General features: G+C 40.1%; 1 protein-coding gene across 1 annotated transcript in view; it reads left to right on the top strand.

Annotated features, from left to right (window-relative positions):
• Nucleotides 1-12,417: 12,417 nt before the first annotated feature.
• RAB30 (RAB30, member RAS oncogene family) overlaps nucleotides 12,418-25,688 on the top strand; it is a 79,010-nt gene continuing 65,739 nt past the window's right edge. The window contains exon 1 of the mRNA XM_024763563.1: nucleotides 12,418-12,600. The gene's annotated coding sequence lies outside the window, so the exon portion shown is untranslated. The remainder of the gene's footprint in view (nucleotides 12,601-25,688) is intronic.

Here is a 25,688-nt window from a genome sequence, read left to right as displayed (position 1 = left end):
AGCTGTAAATTACCAACACAAACCCCAGAAACCTTGAAATGTTTTTCTTGGAGGGCAGAATAGAAAATATGAAAAGAATATCAAGTACTAATATATTGTGAAAATAAAGCAGAGATTACTGCAGCATAAACTACAACTTATCTATATTTAAAGTTTAAAAAATGTGTATTTTCAAATGAGACTTTAAAAAATGTGATTTAAATAGTTATGGAACTTCTGTTTTGTCATCAAAAGGCCTTGGTGTCACATGGTTGTTGCACCTCTTTGGGAAATGAAGGGAAAACACTACACTTGTAGTCTTGGCCAAATGGAAGCTACTTAGGTCTGGGACATTTACTTTTTCCTTTTCTGTTTCACCTAAAAGCAAAAGATACTAGCAGTAGTTCTTGTGTAGACTTAAAAAATGTCAAACAAACCTGGGTTCTATTTTCAATTCCTCTCTACTTGTTAACAGGTGACCCTCAGCTGATTTGTCCCTTAATTTTAAAATGCAGGTGATTTCTACCCTGAAGTACTGTTGAATGAAAATGGTAGCTAAACATATATTTACGGCAGTACTTACTAGCTTGCTACTGAGAAAAACAATATCCCTCGATTCACTTATTGAATGTCTAAGGAAGAAGAGGTATTTTAAAAAAATTTCCATAGTTGCAGGTAGGTTAATGTTGAAATGTTTGAGCAGTGTCTAGAGAAATAGAGGTACCACAGATTTGAGGCTGATTAGGTAAGGATAAACTAGTTGAGCGTGCCAGGAACTTTCCTAGGTTTTTGGAATATATCAGATACAGTGAAAAAAGACAAAAATCCTTCCCTCAGGGAGCTTACACTCCAGTGTGACCACTTGAAGATACCAGCCCTATTCTTTCATTCTATCTATAAGAGATACTAGTTACAAACACCTCTAATCTGTCCATTTATGGAGCAGGGCATGTACTCCCTAGCATGGTATTCCATTTTTTCATGTTATACCTTGATGAATTTAATATTCTCTAAAATCGTGAACCCCTTATGGTAAAGGTTCATTCATTTATTGTTATCGAGCTCTTAACCACATACCAAGTATAGCAGATATAGACAAGCTTGGATACTTCCAGAAAACAGCAAAGCAGCCTCTTTCCCTGCCTGCCCCCACGAAACAAATGGAGATAATTTAGTACCTTCTAAAAGTATCTATGTCCTCAACATGAGAAATTTGAGAACTTCCTTAAGTCCATTTTATGGTGCAACTATTTTGATTTTGAATATATGAGGTAGAGCGTCACAAGTGTTTCAGTGCTTGGGTCTCTTAATTGGGTCTTGGGTACAACAGTGAAAAAGAGAAAGTTCCTATTATTAAAAAATTTAGCCAGGGTTCTTAATCAGGAGTTCATAGTCAGAATTCAGGGGTCCATGAAATTGGATGGGGAAAAATTGCATCTCTATTTTCAATAACTTCCAATAAAATTTGAATGCAGGCAACAGATCACAGTAGTGTTAGGCGTAAACGTGTCACAGCTGAACTCTGATGTTTTCCTATTACGATTGCTGCAGACAACTTGCTTGTTAATGAATTATAAAGCATATATATTTCTACGTCCAAAATTAAAATTTTTTTGATAATTATTTCAATATCATTGTCTCCCTTTATTATCCAATATACTGTATTTTATGCTTTTTTTTTTTTTTTTGCGGTACGCGGGCCTCTCACTGTTGTGGCCTCTCCCGTTGCGGAGCACAGGCTCCAGACGCGCAGGCTCAGTGGCCATGGCTCATGGGCCTAGCCGCTCTGCGGCATGTGGGATCTTCCCGGACCGGGGCACGAACCCGTGTCCCCTGAAACGGCAGGCGGACTCTCAACCACTGCGCCACCAGGGAAGCCCTGTATTTTATGCTTTTTAAAAACTTTTCTGAAAAGTGATCCATAGACTTCACTAGATTGACCAAGGGGTACATGACAGTAAAAGGTTGAGTTAAATGGTCTAAAGGGTCATAGTAATCTTTGTACCTCCACAGCCTCTCACTTGGTAACTAATCAATACATATGTACAGAATGAAATAAATGGATTTAGAACTGGTTGAACCAGAACCCCCTATCCCCAAATACTGACACCCTGGATGTCTATAATAGGATACGGTAGGGCTGCTTCTTATTCAAAATTTTTAAATCAAATGCTTTAGATGAAGACATGGATCATATAATTTGTTCATTTCCCTAAAATAAACTTTATACATCTGAATTAAGCAATACTTGATGTGGCTGGATTACATTCTTCATTGAACATACCTACAAAGAAACATTTAAAAAGTTTTGGCAACTGTGTCTTGGAATTGCAGCAATAAGAAATAGTGAGCACAATGGAAAGTAGTTAGGAACACAAAAATGAGAGGGGGCCTATGTATTGAGGCCTGACTTTGGCAAGTTAATTTACCACGGTGCTTTCAAGTAAAACTAGGTGAAGAGGAAATCACATGGTGAGTGCCTTAAAAATACAGGTCCCCAGGGACTTCCTAGTGGTGTAGTGATTAAGACTCTGTGCTTCCACTGCAGGGGGTGTGGGTTTGATCCCTGGTCAGGGAACTAAGATCCTACATGCCATGTGGTACGTGGCCAAAAAAACAAAAAAACCCTATGTATCTGGTGTTCTATGTTAAATGTTACTGTATTTTTAAAGATAAAGAAACAGATTCAAAAGTTAATTTGCCTAAGCTGATACCTTACTTCCTAGTTTATTAGACCAGAAATCCAGAACCCAGGCCTGACTCAAAGGCAGTTCTTTCAAGCTATGCCTTTGGAAGGTCTTACAGACCTAACATTCTTAAAGTAAACCATAAAGATTGAACTCACTTCAGGTATCGCAGACCAAACCCTGAAAATGGTTTTATTTTAGACAATACTTTCCTTATCTTCTCAATCTTTAAACTGTGATAGAATCCCTGTTAATTATGAATTATGGTATGAATATCATATATGTTATGCATAAAATATATAGCGTATGAAGTATCATTTACTAAGCTAGGTATTTGGTAAACTGTTAAAACTGATGGGGCATTAACTTATAACATCTAAAGCAGAGAGAATCATACTCTTCATGATTAAAAATGGTTTAACTTTGAAGGATATATGTACTTTCAGTGAATCCTAATACATGGTGAGTAGATTTGCAAAAAACTAGTTTTTGCCTCAAAAGTGATCTCACAGGCAACACTGCTTTATATATGCATTCAATTCTCACAGCAAGCCAATGAGGGAGGTACTATTCCCACTGCACAGATGGAAGCTGAGGCAGAGTTAAATAACTTGCTCAAAGTCAACACAATGTGCAGAAGTGTGACTTCAACCCAGGCTGACTGGCTGAGACTATGCTCTAAGCCACTACACTATACTGCCTTTTGAGAGCTTATTAAATTTCATATTATTTTCTTAATTCTTCGGAAAACTCAATGAAGCTGACAAATACTATTTTTATAGGATTCAAAGTCTCAGACTGATGAATATACCCCAAATCACGTAAGTACTGAGATTCAAACCCAGGTCTTTCCGTTGCTAATGCTCATACTCTCAACTACTAAATCTCATGATCCTATGGTGATGATCTTAAGTGGATTTAACCATCATAATGCATAATATAAACAAATACAACGTGACAGGTTGTAGGTCTATTTTGACTTCAACTAGCACAAAAATATTTTAATAGCATGTCCTTGCCAGTGTTATCAGAGGAATTACTTCCCAGTTATTTGAACTGTTAAGTACATTTTAAGTGAACTTTACACAGTATCAAGATATGTTCTGCAAATTTAGGGTTCTCTCAAGCTACGATGTGTTACACATAACTTTTAAGTTTCTACTCAGATTACTGAAAGGCAGAATGGGTTCAGGTATGTAAATTAACAGCCTATATGAAGTTTATCTTCATCAGACCACTGAGCAGGTATTAGTAATTAACAATTAAATAAGTAACACCCTAAATAAACAACTCAGCAGTAAACAGGGGTGTCCAATAACTTTCTGAATCTGGGTATAACTTTGGGCCCATGACAATTACTCAAGTAACGCTGTTTTATCTTTTCCTCTCTCCAGATGGTTGAAGAGGTGGGAGACTATGAGATAGTCTTAAATTTGTTAGAAATAGGTTACTAGTCTGGACAGTCAAGTTTTAGCCTAAAATGGGGCATCTTGCTGGATGTATGGAGGCTTGCACTATGCACTGCAATCCAAAATGTAACTTATAGCAGAGCAATTCACGGGTAGCCCTAAGTTTCTCTTTTCATGGAAATACCTCAGGTTATTTCTTCTGGTACATCTCATGGAAAGCAATGAAACCTGGGTTACTGTGCCAAGATCTAGTAATAACCAACACCTTTGATATATTTTTTGATTATACAAAATCTTATCTGTCTTACCTGCTTCCTTCTTTTGCTGACATCTTTCCATTTATTCTGCCAGTTAAACTCCCAGAGAGAAACAGCAGCTCATTTACGTTACTGGGTAATGGGATGAGAGTGAGTACAGGTTATGGAAAATTTAGTTCGTATCAGTCAGAATTGTATTTTCCACTTTTGTGGAGGGCCTGGTTGCCCTAAGGTGTTAGTTGCTTTTCTCTCCTTGTGACAGTTATACCCTCCTCATTTAAGTAATCTAAAGAATTTGACTATCTCAGATTTCTCCTCCTTTAGGTTAATGTACATTGATAAAATCTTAGCTGGACAAGAAACAGACATGTCTTGTTCAAGTCTAACCTCCTGGTTCAACTGAGCACCATTTTTTCTAAAAGTGGTTGTGAAGATCATCCCAGTCAGTCTGACTAGGAAGAATTAATGATATAGGTATAAAGGGCAGACACCACCTTTTAGAACAAGGCATTTTTCAAAAGAAGCTGAGGCTCATGGTCATTGCTATGCTTTTTTTGGAACTGTGATAAAAACCACTATTCTTGGAGTACAAGTTAGGTTAAATGAAAAGACCTGAAAACTGGGAAGGAAAAATAATCAAATCAAATGAAAAGCACTGAGTATTATGTACAAAAAAAAAAAAAATCACAAAAATACTTCAGAGCTCTTCCTCCTCTCCCCCTGGCCTGATTTCAGGGCAAGGTAGAATTTTAAGTCCTGATTCCTTTGGGAAATGATCAGACCGCATGAAGTAGAATGTGATTTTGACCCCGAAGTAGGAAGATTTAAATATAAACCCCTTTCAATCCCACATGCCCTCTGTAAACTCTTATTTCTTACCTCTTTTGGAGCCAAATTTTTTTTTTTTTTTTTTCCCGATACGCGGGCCCCTCACCGTTGTGGCCTCTCCTGTTGCAGAGCACAGGCTCTGGACGCGCAGGCTCAGCGGCCATGGCTCACGGGCCCAGCCGCTCCGCGGCATGTGCGATCCTCCCGGACCTGGGCACAAACACGTGTCCCCTGCATCGGCAGGCGGACTCTCAACCACTGTGCCACCAGGGAAGCCCTGGAGCCAAACTTCTTAAAAATTATCTACATGCAGTGCCTACTTCTTTCCCCATTCCTTTCACTCACTCCATAAACTCCTGAAATCTGGCTTGCTCTCAGTACTCCATAAATATTAGAATTTCCATACAAGAACCCAGAACTGCAACGAATGCAAAACGGATTCCAAGAATGAGAAAGACGAGAGTGCAGAGTTTATCCGGAAAACAAGAAAATCCAGCAACCCATCTTAGGCAAATACACTGCCAGATGAAATGCTACAATAATTGCTCATAGATTATCTCAGGACTAGTAAGAAACAAAGAAGCAAACAATTTTAGAAAGACAAAAACATGAATACTGAAAACAGAATAGTCATGGGACTGAAACTCAAGAGGCATAATACCCAATATTAAAGATACAAAGAGTAAACAATGCAGAGTTGAAATGGAGGTTCTTCCACTGAGCTTGCCAAATGTAAAATAAATAAATGTAAAGTTCATCATCAAAAACAGTACTTCATGTACTTAGATTTCAAATGACCTTTAAAAAACTGAGACTGAAGGTTAGTACCAAAATCAACTTTTCAACCAAGGTTTCTTGCCTTCCAGGCCAATTTTCTTCCTACATATGTGTTACCCATGCTGGGCCCAGAACAGCACATTTCTGTCCCTTCATCTCAGGAACCAGATTTCAACCAATCCACCTGTCCTCAGGCTTTACGTCAGAACTCTCCAACCTTTGCAACTTTAATATCCCGAGCTCAAAGAAAAACATCATAAACTCCAAGTATAGGCTTTTTAGTAAGCCGAACCCCAGAAAAGGACCAGCATTTCTATCATGTTTTATTTAGCCAAGAAGAAAATCCATCTCCTCTGAAGCACCTTTGAAGCCTTCCTTTTAGTAGTTCGTATGGATTTCTTTATTCATTCATCAAATCTTTGTTAATAGACTAATATTTGTCAGTTCTGCGTTGTTACTTTAATATTTCAGATCGTTCTGTTTAGAATGCTTGCTAACAGATCACTCTAATATGCTTAGGTGTTTAGTAAATGTTGCTTAATTCCCCAAAGGGTATTACAAACACATATAGAACTGTGTTGATTACTTCAGAGGTATCTTACGTTTTTTGATGGAGTTTTTGGTGGAAGAAACTGTATTTCAGATTTGTTTGTTTTAATCCATTGCAGTATTAGAAAAGTAGCTTTCTTGTACATAGTAGATGCTCAATAAACATCTGCCGATTTGAAATACAAAAAACAAACAAAAAAGTACTTAATTTTCACTGCATTCTCAATTTTTGGTACAGAGTAAACGCTGTACCATCCTATTATTAGGAAAGTATTTCACTGAAATAGTATAGGACTGGTAAACGTCATTTATATCACACTTATGTAAGACGTTTAGTTGCAGCTTAGCAATTGTAATGAAGTACTCTACTATGTTAACGTTATTTGCAATTGTATACTTTTGTACATCACCACTTAGGCAACTGCTTTATTTCATCATGTTTAAAAAATAAGTTTTTCTATAATTTTTCTGTCTTGTATATAAGATATTATGAAACATTCACAAGAAAATGGCTCTACATATGCTAACACCGAGCCAACAGCATAAATGCTGTCCAGTTCAATGGGGACAACTGCCAAGAAACTATGAAAGATCCCGCTTAATACTACATTAATGGACTAAAAGTCTGGTGGTGCAGGGTAAGGAAGGAGGAAAGCTGAGTTTTATTTTGGCTCAAAGGTGAAAAAATATTATCATTTAGGTTATGCTAAGGGTTATGGTTACTGAACTTTATCTTATGGTGGCAGAGTAGCTCAAAAGTCTCCAAGCTGTTCCATTTACAAGCACCTATGTGCCAAATTCATCAAATCATGACTTAGGTGTAAAGAGGGTGACTCTGACGAACATTTCCTAAAATGTTTTAAGACAGAACTCACTGAGGACTAATTTTTACAGCAAGTTCAATAACATACATCACCATCAAATAGTACATATCAAATTAAGAATTATGAATATGTACCAACTTACTGTACATTAATTGCTTACAATTGTATATCTCTGCACTTTCCTTAAGTGGCTATATTCATGAACATATTTATATTGGATTAAGTTCATCTTCATATTCTTGCAAAGAAATGTTTTTCTAGTGCCACTTTAATTATCCAAACCTATTAAAAACTGAGAAATAAAAAATCATAGGATAGAGGGCTCACTTTTCTGGTTAATCATTAGCTATGAGCATCTTGATTTTACATCCTGACATTGGGATATTTATATTTACTACGTATACCTTTTGTGGCATATTAAACCCAGCAGGTAAAATTATGCCAACTTGTTACAAACCAACAGTGGGTCAACTAAACAAGACTAGAAAACATACGTTTTAGTTTTCTGAATGTTGTTAAAGTAAAATGCTTAAAATACGAAACATTGAAATTTGCTGAATGAGTTAAAGATCTTCCCTGGAGAAACTACAACTGCTGAACCCTGTATAACAGGCTCATCTGTGTCTACTTTAAAAATACATGCTGTTGAAAACATTTAACTCAATATAAAGCTATAATTATAATAATTATAATATAAAGATAATTTTTGGTTAAATGTTTTTCATTTTCCCCCTTAAGTTTGCTTGTCTCAATTCTGTGATCAGCTTAAAATAATTCTTACTGTAACTGCTGGGTATACATCACCTTTGGGTTGCTGGCATTTCATTTCTGAGAATGCTAAGAAAATTGATTCTATTTTGGAAGAGACACAGACAGGTGGACAACATAACTGACGGCTGTTCTCTCAAATTTCATAGCTTAAAATATAAAAGCATTTTAGAACTTTGAAGGCATGAAACAATTCTAACATTTTTCATAATTTAGGACATCATCTTTTACAGAATTAATTAACTACACTGATCCTCAGTAAAGACAGGGCCTAATTTTCATAATCAACTGTTGGGATTTTTCAAACTATACAAGAACACAAACAAAATTTTATTGTAATTTTTTTGACTTCAGCCACCCCAGGCACTAACACGATCTCAATAACAAGAATTTTACATTCCTTACGTGGTATGGGCTGAAAAAAACTGTTGCCCTATATCATCACTTTATCAAAGGAAAAACTGGAACTGTATTTTCCTAACAATTTGGTCATACAAGTTTGACTTATCAACAAATTGCAAAGTGTTCAGCTGAGGTAATCCCTGTCCTTGGGTCCTAAGTACTTTGAGACTACTTTTTAAAAATATAAAAAATCCATAAGAAACTTACATGTTCCAAAGTCCTCTGCTAAATGCTTTACATAACTTTGTTTAATCCTAACCATCACCCCCATGAGGCTGCTATTACCACTGAGGCTTAGAATGTTATGAATTTCTGTAAAAAATTAGCAAGCTATTCAAGATAAATTTAAAACTGAACAACAGGAGTCCAGAAAGGCCACTAATATTACTGTCCAACACACTAAAGTCAGTCTTCATATACCATCTCCAAGAGGACCTCCGTCCTCTGAAAGAAGACTTATTGAGTTTGACTCTTGGGGCTGCTTTAAAATTTTCATATGCTTGTTCTCTTTGTCTTGTCTTTATCCTTTAGCAGATATGAATGAAAGAATGTTACATGACTTTGAATGAAAAGATCACAAATGTAGTAATGAGTCAAAGAATTTTGAGCTAAAAAAAAGATACTCTTATATATCATGTACCCAAATACTAAGAATACTACAATAACATCAATAATTTAAAAAAATTAGGATTTAGGGCAAGGAGTTAAAGAAAAATTATTTTCAGAAAATTCTAATATCTTTTTGCCTCTGTCTACATACTTCAGTTTCTTTTAAATATGAGTAACTTTACCATAATTCCGTCATAGCTTTGAGCCCTTACTGGTTAAGTGTCTCTTATGATCAGACTTTCTTCGTATTAGACTGAACCCTCACTCTAAGAAATATCCAGGGCTTCCCTGGTGGCGCAGTGGTTGAGAGTCCGCCTGCCGATGCAGGGGACGGGGGTTCATGCCCCGGTCCAGGAAGATCCCACATGCCGCGGAGCGGCTGGGCCTGTGAGCCATGGCCGCTGAGCCTGTGCGTCCAGAGCCTGTGCTCCGCAACGGGAGAGGCCACAACAGTGAGAGGCCTGCGTACAGCAAAAAAAAAAAAAAGAAATATCCAGGAAGTCAGGATATTGTGGTATTCTTAAAGCTAAAATTGATGTCCCCTCCTCCACACCACACATAAATTGATCCCTAGGTCATCTACACATCTTCAAAATTCATTTATGAATATATTTAGTAATAAACCTAAAATCCTTGCCAAAACTTTGTTATTACTTGTGTGACACACCACAAAAAACCACAAGTATGGGATGTGGAAGGCTGCTCTACCCCACCCCTGTGCACTCACCTCTAGTGTTTTAAAAATATACAACAGCTGGTTACAACCCTGGACAATAATTCAGCTGGGTGAATGGTGGGCAAAAGTTACACATTTCTAGAGTTCTACAGGTGGTCCAGACACTTGACCCTGTTGAAAAAACCCTTGATATAATAGCAACTAACTCAATACTCTTTAATGAACTACCTATAATTATAATATAAATCAATGTCCTAATTCCCTTTTGACAGAAAAAGAAGGTAGATTTCTTTATTTACTTAAGGCATTCCTAATTCCACTTTTCAGCTTTCTAACCCAGTTTTTCCTCTGGGACACTGAGGTTATTCTTTCAGAAGCTGGCATCATCAATTCCTCTAATACTAATTTTTTAAATGAAATTTCTACACAGAGTACATAATTTTTTTTTCTAAAAGTTAAGGGTCATGGAGTTGTTTTTTGAGATAGTAACTTGACTTGTTTCATTTCTTTATGGTTAGATGTCCATTGGATATAAGGCTGGAAAAATTTCTAACTACCCAATCACATGATAAATTATAGAAATCACTACATTATACAGGTCTCATTTCTCACATACAGTATTTCTGTGAAATCTGCTGGGTCCCTCCCCCCTCAACCCCCCCGCCATTTGTCTTCCATAGTAACTCAAATTGAGGTTATTGCTTACATAAAGAAGTATTATAAAATGAACAACATAAGTTCATATAAGACACAATACCACCCCTGAATCACCAAGCCCTAAGAATAATTTGTAAGAGTTTGAAACTAAGCCTAAATGTAAACCTGTTCAGTCTATTTCATCTCTATTATGCTTAAAACACATCTATAGTTATACTGATGATCAGAAAGAAAACAGTAAACATTCTGTACCTTTTCCTATACTTACCAACATTATTTGCAAAGAAGGTATTTCTGAACAATTTCATAAGCTCTTCCCATTGTTGTATCCATGGATAAGTGAGGCCAATACATACTACCTTTGTTTAAAAATGAAACAAAGCCACTCATCTGCCTTGTTCCCAGAAACATAACATATATAAGATCATTCTTTATAAAACTGTTTTTGTAGTTATCATCTGCATACATTTGAGACATGTTTTTGGACCATGCTTTTGTCGTTTATAATCACTCTGCCTAGTCTTTCCTTGATACGATAATCCATTTATCAGCTATAATTTTAACTCCTAACAAGTGAAGTGCATACCCCTAATGACCCAAAGTGTCAGTTAATTTTGTTTTTCAGGATAATACACAAAAGGAAAGGAGAAAAACAGCATAAATATATCGGCATTTTTAGCCCTTCGGACACCCTCAGGAAGAAATAAATTTCCCATCTTTTCATAGTGTAGACAGACTCTGAAAAAGAACAAACACACAGCATTGTTTTAGTAACACAATCGGGAAAAAAACAGTCCATTTGAAATACTGGGCAAAACAACTTAAAGACCAATGACTTCGGTTTCAGCTACCTAGTTTAAGAGAAAATTAGTTCCTAAAGTGGTCGTATATATGGAGTTCCACAAATTAAACACTAAATGTATTTTTTAAATAAGTCCGTGATCCATGCTACTGAAGATCCCGTCTCCGCAGTATTTTTAGCATAACGCTCTAGGTTTATTCAAGAATCCCAGTTACTCCGGAACCAATAGCCAGCCGCCAATCGGTCTATCATCAATATTCCCTTTCAACATCTCCCTGCTTTCGTTGGCAGGTATGAAGATGTCGTTTTAAACCGGGTGTGTTAGTCCTGTAGGACTCTTCCTGTCTTTTCTTTATTTCGGGGCCAAAGCACCGTTCCCTTCCACCTTAGCTCCCTTCCAACATCGATTTCTTTGGAACCTTTTGCAAATCATTGCTGTATGAAAAACCAATGAGGGTACGACACCCTGGGAAAGGGTAAGGATGGTTGAAAAATGAATGACAAGAAGATAAAAATAAATTTGGGAGGGAGAGCCCAACTCCGTTAGGTGAAAGCTTCTCCGACCAAAGGCGACAGAATCGCCACCCGGGGTCTCCGCACTCCCCAAAATTCACAACCCCTCCGACTATCCTGTTAGCGAGTCTCAATGATGCTCTGAGACCAGGAGTAAACTGACTCCCTCAATTCCTTAGTTATAAAATGGAGCAAGAGGAGTAGAGGGCCTCCGCAACCCCTGCAAGACCGTGAGGTCAAGGCCCACTCGGTCTCTCATGCCGCCACCAGCCAGACGCGTCCTACTCAGTCCCCAGATGCCGCCTCCATCCCCCGGTGCCCAGGTTTGGAACCCAGGCTCTCCGACCACGTTGTCCTCCTCCTCACCGTCCCCTCTGCACCACCACTCGGCTCCCGCGTTCCCTAAAACCTCGGCCAGCTCCGCAGAAACGTCCTAGCACTCCTAACATGGCGGCCGAGTCCCCTTCGCTCCCTTTGCCCGCTCTGGGCGCGTCCGACCTTGGCGCATTTTGGGCATTGTAGTTCCGGCAACAGCCTCGGTGTCCCCGCCAGCCCTTGAGAAGACTACAATTCCCAGAATGCACCGCACCTGAGCATGGCTATTGGGGCCTTTTGGACAGAGGGATGATGTCATTGCAAAAACCCCACTGCATTCATTGTGCTAAGGTCTATCCACCCCCCTGCTGCTGCTAGGCTTGCGATTGCCGCTCGCTCCAGCTGAGCTAAGAGTAGCAGCAGCACCAGGGCAGGGACTGACTTCAGCCCTTGGACTTAGGACATCGCAACACCTTCCCTTGCGTGCGTGACTCATTCGCACATCCTTTCTGTTTATGCCTGGGGTGGGGAGAAAAATCCCAAACCAGGTGAGTTGAAGTGATTTATTCAAATGATTCTTACCAAGTTATTCCTCCCGCTTAGTTCTCAAGGCTTTCTTTTGGGAAGATGGGGGCGGGAGGACTGGGGAGGTGCTCGCAAACGCTGCTAAGCGAAAAGCTCTGTGCAATTTGGGTCACTGCAAAGAACAACTCCAGCAACCTTCCCCCGCCGGAGGACCTATGCCTGCCAGTTCCCTAGTCGCAACTCCCCTCAACCTTTTTGGAGTCTGGGAGAGGGGGCTGGGCTGCGGAGGACGTTGGGAAGTGCTCTTGGAAAATCAGAGGAAGGCAGAGGTTGGGGGACTGCAGTCCTGTCACACACGGCCCGAATGCTGAGATTTGAGTGGGAAGGGGTGATGCGTGGGGAGAAATGGAGACAGTGATTTAATGTGGTCGCACTACTTTGGAACATTTCATGTCACTTGGGCGAGCACACACTATTCATTTTTAAGATGAGCGTGCTTCTGAGTAGGTTAAGTTTTGTGGGGCTTTATTTTATGTGTATGTGTGTCTACGTCGTTTGTCTCGCTTTTTCTGCTGATCTGAGGTGACAGTGTCCTTTAATGGTGCACTCTGTGCCTGTCAGAAACATTTCACGTGTCTGGTGAAGGTTCTCTTGGGCTTCCAGATGCAGCATTTTTGTTAAGTGTTTTTCTTCTCCCAACTGCAGGATTTCAGGATTGTTTGGAAGTGGAGCCGACAGATTTGTGCTTGTGTGAGTGTTTTAAATTACAGTGCAATAGGCTCCTTACCACTGACAATGGTACCATAATGAGCTGCCGTTTCCTGAGGCACAGTCACCAGTCACAAATAACGGTTTGGAGAAGGGATCATTAGGTACACTCCGGTTCATTTTAAAGCATTAGGGAAAGGAAAAGTTAGAAGCGCCATTAACCTTCATTTGCCGTTACTGAAAGGTATGCATGGAAGAGTGATCTTGGAGGTGGAAACCGAGGAGGATAGTAGAGGTTTTTTTGCTTTTTGGTTTTGGTTTTTAAACAAACTGACACGTTTAACAAGACAGAGAGCACTTCGACCCGTATGATATTGGCTCTCTTCTTGTAAGAGTTAGTAGGATGATTAGTACAATAAATATGTTATTTTGAAATAAACAGCTGGCTGACTCCAGAACAGATGGGGCCAGTCTTAGCTGAGAGATCTACAACCTTGGAAATGAATAGACCTGGGGTCAACCACACCCCCTCTTGGAATGTCAAAAGGAGAAATGCCAGAGTGTTTTATGCTTAACTTCAAAATGCTAAACCTTTCATAGCCAAGGCAGGCATTGGGGGAAAGTCATTACTGGTTGTCTTCTGTTGCTGAACCAATTTTGTACATTTTAAATTCAGACCCTTAGGTGTCTAAAGTTGCAGCTGGGCGAAGCTTCGTTAAATGCTGCTTGTTACTGGATGCAAAGGACAATTCATTGTATGGGCTTTGTGGTAGAGTGATTTATTGGGATGCAATGAGCAGCTTTGGGATTTGGGAAAAGATGGACTGCTTGGCTTTGCTTCTCTCTCTGTTTTTCTGTTGCTTACTGTCTGCTTTGCTGAGCATCCCTCCCGCTGTACCTTCCTTTCCCCACCCCTCTGTGTCTCTTGAAGTTCTTCCAGTTTATTTCCCTGCCTCTCCATTCGCAATTCTCATTTTTCCTCTGTGTTTCAAAATCTCCCTCTTATCACCAGTAGATGACATCTCTTTCTCTGAGTCACTTTCCAGTCTCTGAATACCCTCTCATCCCTTCTCTTCTTCACCCAGAAACTCCAGGGTGAATGAGACTGTGCTAATAGTTATTCTACAGAGTCCTCATTGAAGAGGCCTTGCCTTTTCTTTTTCTTGCAGTTGGTGCTTGGCGGGATGAACAGCAACGAATCTGACCCCTTGGCCTGGTTTGTGGCTTCTGTGACAGACATAGTTTGGCCTCAGCAGCACGTGGACAGTTAACTGTTGCAGTTGAGCTCATGTCACTTTTCCTTTCCTTGGTACCTGTATTAAGAGCTGCCAATGCATTAGCAAGGCTTTTAAATGCTCTACACAAAATGTTCTCATAATTCCCAAAGAATAAGTAGACTTCGAATGGCTTCTGCCTCATTTAATACTTTTTTTTTTTTCCTTTCCCTGCTTTAGTATGTGGTAGGAAGGCTGTCTTTTCCCCTCCCTTCCCTGTTGATTGCTGAGGAGCCAAACTAGCCATTTGGGTTTTTCTTTTTTTTCTTAAGGTGCTTGGAGCAGCAACAGCTTTTCCTCCTGTTATTTCTTCTCCTTTGTGGAAGAAAGAAGTTTGTTATTTTATAAACTTCCTATTAAGGAGAAGGATGTGGTAGTGGTTATGTTTGTGTAAGGCAGTGCTTCTCTAGGCATGAAAAGTCTAACTGCTGCCCATCTGAAGGCAATTAGTGTGACAGGCAGATTCAGAAGCTGTCATCTTGGACCTCTCACTCACCATCTTTTTATCCCTTCTTCTAAGCTGTGCCCTCTCCTACCCAGGCTTTTTAGTGTTTTAGGGAGGAGGAATGAGCAGAATGGAAGGTTAGTTTTGGCCCTATCACTGCTATCCCTGTGACCTTGAAAAACTGTGCATTCCTTTCTCGCTTATTTTATTTTATTTAAACATTTATTTGTTTTTGGCTGCATTGGGTCTTCGTTGCTGCACGCGGGCTTTCTCTAGTTGTGGTGAGCGGGGGCTACTCTTTGTGGCAGTGCACGTATTCTCATTGCAGTGGCTTCTCTTGTTGTGGAGCACTGGCTCTAGACACGCAGCCTTCAGTAGTTGTGGCACGCAGGCTCTAGAGTGCAGGCTCAGTAGTTGTGGTGCATGGGCTTAGTTGCTCTGCGGTATGTGGGATCTTCCCGGACTAGGGCTTGAACCTGTGTCCCCTGCATTGGCAGGCGGATTCTCAACCACTGCTCCACCAGGGAAGTCCTCTCCCTTAGTTTAAATCCTTTGCAAAGGGATAAGAATCCTTTCCCCTTGGTTTACTTGGCCTGATGTTATGGCCTCAGCCTGTCCTTCTGTCAGCAGATATGGTGAGCAGCTACTATATTCTAAGGACTGGATACCTCAGTGAAAAGAGACGCTTCCACTGCCATCATGGAGCTTATGTTCTAATAGGGGAGATAATCATTGGAGAAGTAATTGCAGGTGTGATGAATGCTCCTGCCAAAGGGGGATGTACTACAAGGTGGGATAGAAGTGCCTTATGTGGTGTGCTTCCCTTGTCTGGGAGAATCAGGGAAGGCTTCCTGTAGGAAGTGACATTTCAGGAGACTTGGAGAGTGAGTGTAAGTAATTTAGGATGGCAATGGGAGGTGCTGAGAATGGGGACAAAGGGCAACTGCATGTTCAAAGTACAGAGGAAAGCGATAAATATGAGGATTTAAAAGGTTAGTATATGGGGGCAGAGCAAGGGAGAGAGACCAGAATGAAGACGGATGAGGCTGGAGAGGTGGACAGAGTCTAAAGAGTGGGCAGTTTTCTGAGCCACAGGTGAATTTGGTCTTTATCTTAAGTGAATGGCTTTACTTAGCTAGATGAATTACATATGCAGGTAGAATGATGTTAAAACCATCACGGTGGCTGTTGAGTGGAAAAGAGACTGGAAAGAATTAGCCAAAGTGAACGTGAGATGAGGTAGCACGTCATTTTTGTAGTCTACGTGTGGGATGGTGGTGGCTTGGATCTAGGGTGGTGGCAGGGGCTAGGACAGAAGGGAAGAGATTGGAGAGACACTAAGTTTGAAGATTATAAGTGATAAGACTGTAGACTGATTGGATGTGGGTATAGGGAAAAGAGGGAGTCGAGATGACTTGAGTTTTTCCTTGAGCCACTGGAGATGCCGCTTACAAGAGAAAGGTAACATTAGCTGGGGACCAGATTTTTGTTTGTTTTTTCAAGGAGGAGGGACTTTTGGTCATATTGAGTTTCAGGTTCCAGGAAGACATCTAAGATCTTTCACTCACCCTGTCTGTGTGTAGGATGCAGCATGGTGGAATGGAAGAGAGCTCTGGTGAGGCTTTCTAAGACTGAGTACTACTTATTTATGAGCTGTATGATTTTGGACACGTCATATTTTTTTGGTGAGCTTTAGTTTCTTCATCATAAGATATATTTATTCCACTAATTTATACTGATCACCAGGTATACGTGCACTGTGCTAGGAATACAGCATTGAATAAGATAGTATTTGCTTTGGAAAAATTGCTCAGGTGAGGGAGCGGAACATAAACATATAATCACACACAGAGAGGTTTGTAGGCAGTGCTAGGAGAGCACAGCCCCAAGGGGGACTTTCGTGCTTCCTTGGCGGGGGAGGAGCAGTGTTCACAAAGTTGTTGGTGACCTTTGACCTGAGACATGGAGGCAAGAAAAAACTCACCAATCTGGGTTCCCAGGCACCTAATAGAGTGCCTTGCACAAACTGGGGACTCTGTGAATGTTTGTAGACTGAATAAACTAATCTAAGTCATAAGGGCCCATTCAAAAGCAGGAAATAGCAACATATCGGAAGATGGCAATGAGTAATGCAAATATAAAATGTAAAATGGTTTTAACAAATGCATTAAAATGAGGACACCCAAGCTTCTGAAATGTTTTTTGGTTGACTTAAAGGGAAATTTCAGAAATATTTCAGATCTGGTTTCTTTTTGGGCTGAACTTCATTTATTCCAGTTAGTTTCTCAAAAATAATTTTGATTGTATAGAATTCCCTAGATCAATGGGTTTCAGACGTTTGAATTTTATAGATAAGTAAAAATACAAAAAATAAGATAAAATTGGGTGAGTTGTTGCCAATGGTTATTTTTCTGTAGTAAAGATATTTAAAAAATATGTCCTCCTTCGCTTTATCTCATGAAATAAAGGACATTTTATATCAAAAGTTGTAGAAAGAGCATAATTTTAAAATTAAAAATATATTTAGCTTTGTGAAACATTCTCTATTTTTTTCATTTTATTGCAGAATAGAAAAAAACAAGACAAACAAATACCAGAATGTTAAAATAATTTATGGAACCATTGCCCTATTTTCTTGGCTATGGTGGAAAGGTGGCCCATCTCCAAACATTTCCAAGTGTGGAAGAATTTTGTATGGACCACAGATCATTTATTTTCAGTTTATTCTTCACAGGAATTCAACCCTTGAAAGCTAGGTAGGACTCTTCAAGATTAGTTTAAGGTAGGGCTTTTTTTGCGGTACACAGGCCTCTCACTGTTGTGGCCTCTCCTGTTGCCGAGCAGAGGCTCCGGACGCGCAGGCTCAGCAGCCATGGCTCACGGGCCCAGCCGCTCCGCGGCACGTGGGATCTTCCCGGACTGGGGCATGGATGCGTGTCCCCTGCATTGGCAGGCGGGCTCTCAACCACTGCGCCACCAGGGAAGCCCTAAGGTAGGGCTTCTTAACTTGTCCCTGGAAGATCCTCAGGGAGACCATGAACCCCAGAGATCATTTGTGTGTGTGTGTGTGTGTGTGTGTGTGTGTGTGTGTGTGTGTGTGTGAGTTCACATGTGCATTGTGCATTTTTCTATCACTACATGTGTGTCCTTGGGCAAGTGACTTAACCTCTTTGAGCCTCTTTCTTTGCATGATTGTCATGAGGTTTAAATGAGATAATATATTTTGAAATGTCTGGCACTGTGCCTGGAATAGCTGGTGCTCATTGAAGCTGTTTTTGACATTATTTTACATATTTTATTTATTGGCTGATGCTTTCTTGGTACCCACAGTGACACAATGAAGAAAAAGATAACTCAGTGTAACTAAACAACTTGATGCAATGGGAAGTACACAACATCGCCAAGGTAGAATTCTTGCCAGAAATGTTTAACCTAAATCTAATCATGAGGAAATAATCAGGCAAGTCCAGATTGTGGGACATACTGCAAAACAGCTGGCCTGCGATCTTCGAAAATGTCAATGTCATGAAAGAGAAACAAAACAAAACAAAATGAATGGGGGACTAATCTAGATTAAAAGAGACTAAAGTGCTGTGACAACCAAATGCCACATGCAACCCTTGATTGGATCCTGGACTTAAAAAAAAAAGCTATAAAGGACATTGTGGGGACAGTTGGGGAAATTTGAATGGGAGCTGCATAGGAGATGACAGTGTAACAATGTTAGTTTTCTTGGATGTGATAATGATTCTGTCTGCTTAGCCTGCCACATTGTGGATACTGGTGTCCAGGTCAGTTGCCCGTTCCTGAATGTCATGTTTAGGAATGTCACAGCAAAGCTAGAAGACATCAAGGCCTGCTTCAGAAAATAGTGATTTTCTTGATAACAGCACATATTTAATTAGCCTATGGGCTGGAATACCATTTGTTGGCAGATATTGTAGGTGACCTTTTCTGTCCTTTCTAACCATGATTCTGTCATTCCCTAAGAGTGCAAACTTCTACAGCCAGCACTCTTTATTTCTAGAGGTAGTAATGCAGGTAGGACGCTAGCTGTTTCCAAAGTGAAGAGCGAAGATAAGCAGGGCTATAACTCAGGAGTAGAGCATTTGACTGCAAAGAGGAAAGGCCATGAAAGAGCACATAAATATATATCTTAAATTAGTTTTTTGATTCTAGACACAACGTAAGATTAAGCAAAATTCATTACAGAAATATACAACGAACTACTGTACAAAGGGAAAATTCCCTTGATTCCACCCCCCCATAGTCAACTGTTGCGATTTTGATGTGTATGGCTGTCATTTTGTCCCACACATATGCTAATGATATTATTATAATACGTATTCTGCTTGCTCTTTTACTTAATATATTTCAGGCATTTGCCCCATGTATTTGCATGTCCCTCTAACTTGCCCTTTTCAGTGGCTGTTGGACACTGCTGCAGTGAGCATTTGAGCATGCATCCTCTTGTAATGAACTTGTGGGAATATTTCTGTAGGATTCATTTCTGGGGTAGAAATGCTGGGTCAAAGGGCACAGACAGTTTCCCTTTAATTGCCCCCTGATTTAAATTCTTATCGCAGGGACTTCCTTGGTGGTCCAGTGGGTAGGACTCCGAGATCCCAATGCAGGGGGCCCAGGTTCAATCCCTGGTCAGGGAACTAGATCCCGCATGCCGTAACGAAGACTGGTGCAGCCAGAATAAATAAAATAAGTATTAAAAAAAATTCTTATCGCAGTCTTTGACACTGCCATTTGTCAAGTCCATTAGCCACTTGGGCTACCCTCTCTTACTAAGGGAAGGAATTTGTGATGGGTGGACAGAAAGTGGGGAAAAATGGAATTAAGAGTTCCTGCTGGTTTTTGTGATGGCTGTAGTAAAAGTTGATATGTAAATAACATGGAAACCTCTGGAAGAGAGAAATAAAATATATTTCCCAGTCTGCAACACAGCAGGATGTTTAAAAAGTGATCTGAAATAGTAAAGCAGCCAAGAGTTTTCCCCCAGAAAATTCTGCAGAAAAATTTTATCTTTGAGTTAAGGTTAACTTCACTAAAATGCGGACACCATCAACCTTGAAGTGAAAATAACCTCTTCTGCTCACTTCCTCTCCATCTCCGTCACATAACCACACAAGAAAGGGGAATTTAAGGTCCACTGTTTTAATATCTGAAGCACATGGTAAAAAGGCCTGATTTTTCATCTTTCTGAATATCCATAGAAGCAATCCCAAGGCAGATTTTTGGCATTTTTTTTGTAGAAAAGGTCTGAGTTTAGGAGTGGCCATCAGTGACTCACTGTCCCAGCAGAGACCCTGGGATCGCTGAGCTGTGAATTATTTCCATTCTTTTAGCCAGTTATTTTTGTTCTTCTGTGGCTGGGTTGACCAAACACAAATTTGAGTTGTGTGCTAGGTGGGTAATTTGTCTTTTCAAGCCTCAGTTTATTCATCTCCAAAATGGGGATTATTGTGAGGCTCAGATGAGATCATGTGTGTAATAGGGCTTTGGCAAATTTATGTGCACATAAATATGTGCTTTTGTTAAGGTGTTGCTGTCTCTGGCTGGGCCAGCTCATATTAATCTTTCCTCTAATTCCAGTGGCATCTGTTACCCAAAAGACTTTCTTTAGGCATTCTGTCTCATAATATCTTATTATTACGTCTTCATCTAATATTTGTGAGCATAAGCTAAATGCAAATTCTTCTGCTGGGTGTTCTGATAGGAAAACAAAGGTGGAACCATCCAGGAGCTTTCCTTCTCTGCTTTTATTCTAGGAGACTAATATCTTTTAATGAGAGTCTTCAATAATATATGCTTTACAAAGGTGTATTATGTATGCTGTCTTATTCTGTCAACCTGGGTGGTAGATTTTAGCTTCACTTTTCCATGTAAATGAGGAAACAATTCTTAGTGACGTTAAGTAACTGGTTCTGTTCTGTTTTTTAAAGCTACCTAATTAAAAAAAAATTTGCAGTTGTAGGCCCCAGGTAGATTTTCTGGAACCGAAACCTTACTTCATCTCCAGCTGCTTCCTGTTTTTGCCTTGCCATCTGATCAAAAGTGTAAGCATTCTGAAGGCAGGACTGGCTGGCTGGTGGTGTTTACTCTGATTTGGTTTATTTTAGCCATGGGCACAGGGGAGGAGCTTTTTGTAGATGTATTGAGTTAGTTGAAGCCATGATGGGAACAATCATAGCACCTACCGGGTGTCAAGTGATTTACATGTTTGGTTTGATTTTTTTCCCCCAACTTATTTTGAAAATTTTCAAACATATAGAAAAATTGCAAAAGTATTACAGTGAACACTTTTACACCCTTCATCTAGATTTGTTTGCTGTACCATTCTACGCACACACACATGCACACATACTCACACACACACTTTTTTTTTCTAAACCATTTGAAAGTGAGTTGCAGACACCACAACACTTTAGCTCTAAGCACGGGAGCATGTATGTCTAAAGAACAAGGACATTCTCCCCTGTAACCACAATATCATTATATTGAAACAATAATATTCTTCAGATTTCCCCAGTTGTTCCAATGTCGTTTATAACGTTTTGAGGGGACGGGGACCCAGGATCTAATAAGGATTACTTACACAATGTAGTCGTGTCTCTTTAGTTTCTTTTAATGTAGCAAAGTTTCCCTGCCTTTTTTGTCTTTCATAATATTGACATTTTGATCTCAGCTGCTTTGTAGACTGTAGATTGGATTTATCTAATTGTTTTCTCATTCTTAGACTCAGATTAAACATTTGTGGTAAGAATTCCCTGGAGGCGATGCTGCATCCCTCCCCTTGCATCACATTAGGTGACACATTCTGTCAGTTTGTCATGTCACTGGTGATGTGAGGTTTGTATTTTGGATGAGGTGACATTGCCTGATATCTGCATTGTAAAGGAACCCTTTTCTCTTTGTAATTAATAAAATTGTGGGGTGATACTTTGAGATTGTTAGGATATCCTGTTTCTCAAAAACTTTCATTCAGTGGTTTAAACATCTATTGATAATCCTGGCCTAGGTTAATTAACATCTATTAAAGGATGATTTTCTAATTTGCTCTTCTGTTCTGTATTTGTTTCCTGACATTTTTCTTTTTCCACACACACACACGCTGTATTTTATTTTTACAAGAGATAAATAAACTGACACCAAGCATTGTAAATGGATGACCACAACAAAAGCAACAATGATTGCAATTACCAAACACGAAACACACTCATACTATGTCATAATATTGACATTCAGTCCAGTAATCCTCCACCGTAACAGCTCCTTTACTTTGCAGTGAAAATTGATTTGTTTTTTTTTTGCCTCTGAGTCCTTGTGGGATTTTTTATTATTATTATTCAAACAGAAAGTCACAAAAATTATAATCATCCTAATCAGTTCACTCAGTCCCATGTAATTAATTTTTTTTTCATCTTGATCTTTTGTTAAAACTTTTATGAATTCATCAGTTTTCCATTAGAGTTCTGAAAATGCTTTTTCATTCAGTTCAGCAGTATAGTCAGTTACCAGAAGCCTGTACTTGTCAGAGTCTGACATTTTTCTTTTTTTTTTAAATAAAATAAATAAATTTTATTTATTTTATTAAAAAAAATTTAGGCAGTGAATTTTTTCTGTATTTGTTTCCTGGCATTTTTCTGATAGGTTAGCTTTCAGCTCCCCTCCTCTTTTATTTTTGTATTTTTATTTTATTTTTTAGTATCACTTGGATTCCTGGATTCTTTTCCCCCCAATGTGTTATAGTCCATTACCAATCTTCTGCCTCCCCTCCCCCAATATTTATGCTTTTTGATACAAAAATTGTCCCAAGTTTGGCCAGTGGGAGCCAGTCTTATCTCATTGAGCCCTAAAAACAAACTGATAAAGTAGGTGGAATTTTGCCCACTTTATGAAGTGAGGAAATTAAGGCTCGGAAAATACAAGCAACTTTCCTAGAGGCATGTAGCTAGTAGCTAGTTAGCAGAGGAGGTTAGATGCAGACCTGGTTCCAACTAACTCTAAAGTGGTTCCTGCTATTGGTGCTGTCTCCTGACAGTCCAGGAGCAGAATGTTACCTGATAAAACCAAGTTAAAAAGAAGGCACACCCTGGTGGCGCCGTGGTTGAGAATCTGCCTACTAATGCAGGGGACACGGGTTCGAGCCCTGGTCTGGGAGGATCCCACATGCCGCAGAGCAATAGGCCCGTGAGCCACAACTACTGAGCCTGCGCGTCTGGAGCCTGTGCTCTGCAACAAGAGAGGCTGTGATAGTGAGAGGCCCGCGCACCGCGATGAAGAGTGGCCCCCGCTTGCCACAACTAGAGAAAGTCCTCGCACAGAAACGAAGACCCAACACAGCAAAAATTAAAAAAAAAAACAAAAAACCACAAGCATTGTATCATTGTTGCTAATAGCAAATGATTGGAAACAACCTTAAGTGTGCATCAGTGGGAAACTGGTTAATTAAATGGGTATGTTCACAAAAGGGAAAGCTATTAAACTACAAACAAAAATGAGGGGGGCTTCCCTGGTGGCGCAGTGGTTGAGAGTCCGCCTGCCGATGCAGGGGACGCGGGTTCGTGCCCCAGTCCGGGAAGATCCCACATGCCGCGGAGCGGCTGGGCCCGTGAGCCATGGCCGCTGAGCCTGAGCGTCCGGAGCCTGTGCTCCGCAACGGGAGAGGCCACAACAGTGAGAGGCCCGTTTACCGCAAAAAAAAAAAAAAAAAAAAAAAAAAAAAATGAGGGTTTCTCTAAGTACTGATATGGGAAGATCTCCAAGCATATTTTAAGTGAAAGAAGGATGATCCAAAAAGAAGAAGAAAAGAAGAACGCTGATGTAGAAGAGTGCATACTTTGTGAAAGAAGTGGGGATAAGAAAATACATTTTAGGGCTTCCCTGGTGGCACACTGGTTGAGAGTCCGCCTGCCGATGCAGGGGACACAGGTTCGTGCCCCGGTCCGGGAAGATCCCACATGCTGCGGTGCGGCTGGGCGCGTGAGCCATGGCCGCTGAGCCTGCGTGTCCGGAGCCTGTGTTCTGCAACGGGAGGGGCCACAGCAGTGAGAGGCCCGCGTACCAAAAAAAAAAAAAAAGAAAGAAAAGAAAATACATTTGAAATTGGAAGGATATAAGATAACAGAATGATTATAGGTACAGGGCAGTAGGAGTGAGTGGGGTGTGTGTGTACATAGTGAGCTTTCTTAAGATTTACTATTTTATATAACACTGCCTTTTAAATTTTTTTTAAAAATTATTTTATTTTTGGCTGCGTTGGGTCTTTGTTGCTGCACGCGGGCTTTCTTTAGTTGTGGTGAGCTGGGGCTACTCTTCATTGGGCTTCTCATTGCAGAGGCTTCTCTCGTTGCGGAGCACGGGCTCTAAGCGCACGGGCTTCAGTGGTTGTGGCTCGCAGGCTCTAGAGCACAGGCTCAGTAGTTGTGGTACACGGGCTTAGTTGCTCCGCCGCATGGGGATCTTCCCAGACCGGGGCTGGAACCCCTGTCCCCTGCATTGACAGGTGGATTCTTAACCACTGCGCCACCAGGGAAGCCCTATCATGCTGACTTTTAAAATAGCTTTATTGAGATATAATTCACACATCACACAATTCACCCATTTAAACTGTACATACAACTCAGTAGTTTTTTAGTATATTCACAGAGTTGTGCAGTCATCACTAAAATCAATACTTAGAGCATAGTGTTGTTGCGAAGATTAAACAGGGCCCTGCCTTTCAAGTCTCACCCTGGTGCCCTTCACCTAATAGGCCTCGACGTCATTTGGGTATCCTGGGTGGGTAAGGCAGCAGTAGCCCTTAGTGGTTGTTTGGGAGCCAAATTAAAATTGACACGTAGCATATGGGGAAAGTATTGTTCTGAATTCAAAATTGGAACGTATGGTCTGACAAAGAATTTTTACCCTTATTTATAAATTAATTGCAAGGTCTTATAAAATATATGGATATCATCACATTTAGTCATCCATTTAACAGATCATCTCAGTATAGAGTTAAATTTACATGAAGTCATGATTGTCCTAGGAAAGTTAGGAGTTATGGTCCCTTAGGGTCACATTTGGGCCAATATTAGCATTCAGGCAACTCTGTCTTAACCTTCTCTTTTTCTTCCCTTCCCTCTCCTCCACCACACAACTGAGTTTCGGATTTTGTCTCAGACAGCCATTTAAATTAGCCATGGCAATGTTAATTGTTTTGGCAGACAAAAAGAAACTCGAATAAGCTTTTCCTTCTAAGATTTAAGAACTCTACTTTCTAAGAGCTAACTTTGGAAGGAATGTTTCTGGTCTGGAAAATTTGGATAGCAACCTCAAAAGGAATTAATGTCCAAGAAGATCTGGGAGTGGGGTGGGGACACTCAGTTTCCTTTGAGACAGATCGAAATAAATACTTCTGTCTGAAATAGTAATAAAGATCTATTTATTTCTTTCATCGTTTTGTTAAAATGTTCAAAACATGAATGATCAAATTCAAAATAGATTTAGCCCAGGCACCAAAAAAACCCTCAAGTCATCCTGATTAAAAAAACGTTTATGAGGGACTTCCCTGGTGGCACAGTGGTTAAGAATCCGCCTGCCAATGCAGGGGACACGGGTTCGAGCCCTGGTCTGGGAAGACCCCACATACTACAGAGCAACAAAGCCCGTGCGCCACAACTACTGAGCCTGC

This window comes from Neophocaena asiaeorientalis, unplaced genomic scaffold (assembly GCF_003031525.2).
Source record: "Neophocaena asiaeorientalis asiaeorientalis breed wild unplaced genomic scaffold, Neophocaena_asiaeorientalis_V1.1 scaffold23, whole genome shotgun sequence".
Lineage (NCBI taxonomy): Eukaryota > Metazoa > Chordata > Mammalia > Artiodactyla > Phocoenidae > Neophocaena > Neophocaena asiaeorientalis.
The sequence above is the reverse complement of the archived record's forward strand: the minus strand, read 5'-3'. Positions and strand labels throughout refer to the sequence as shown.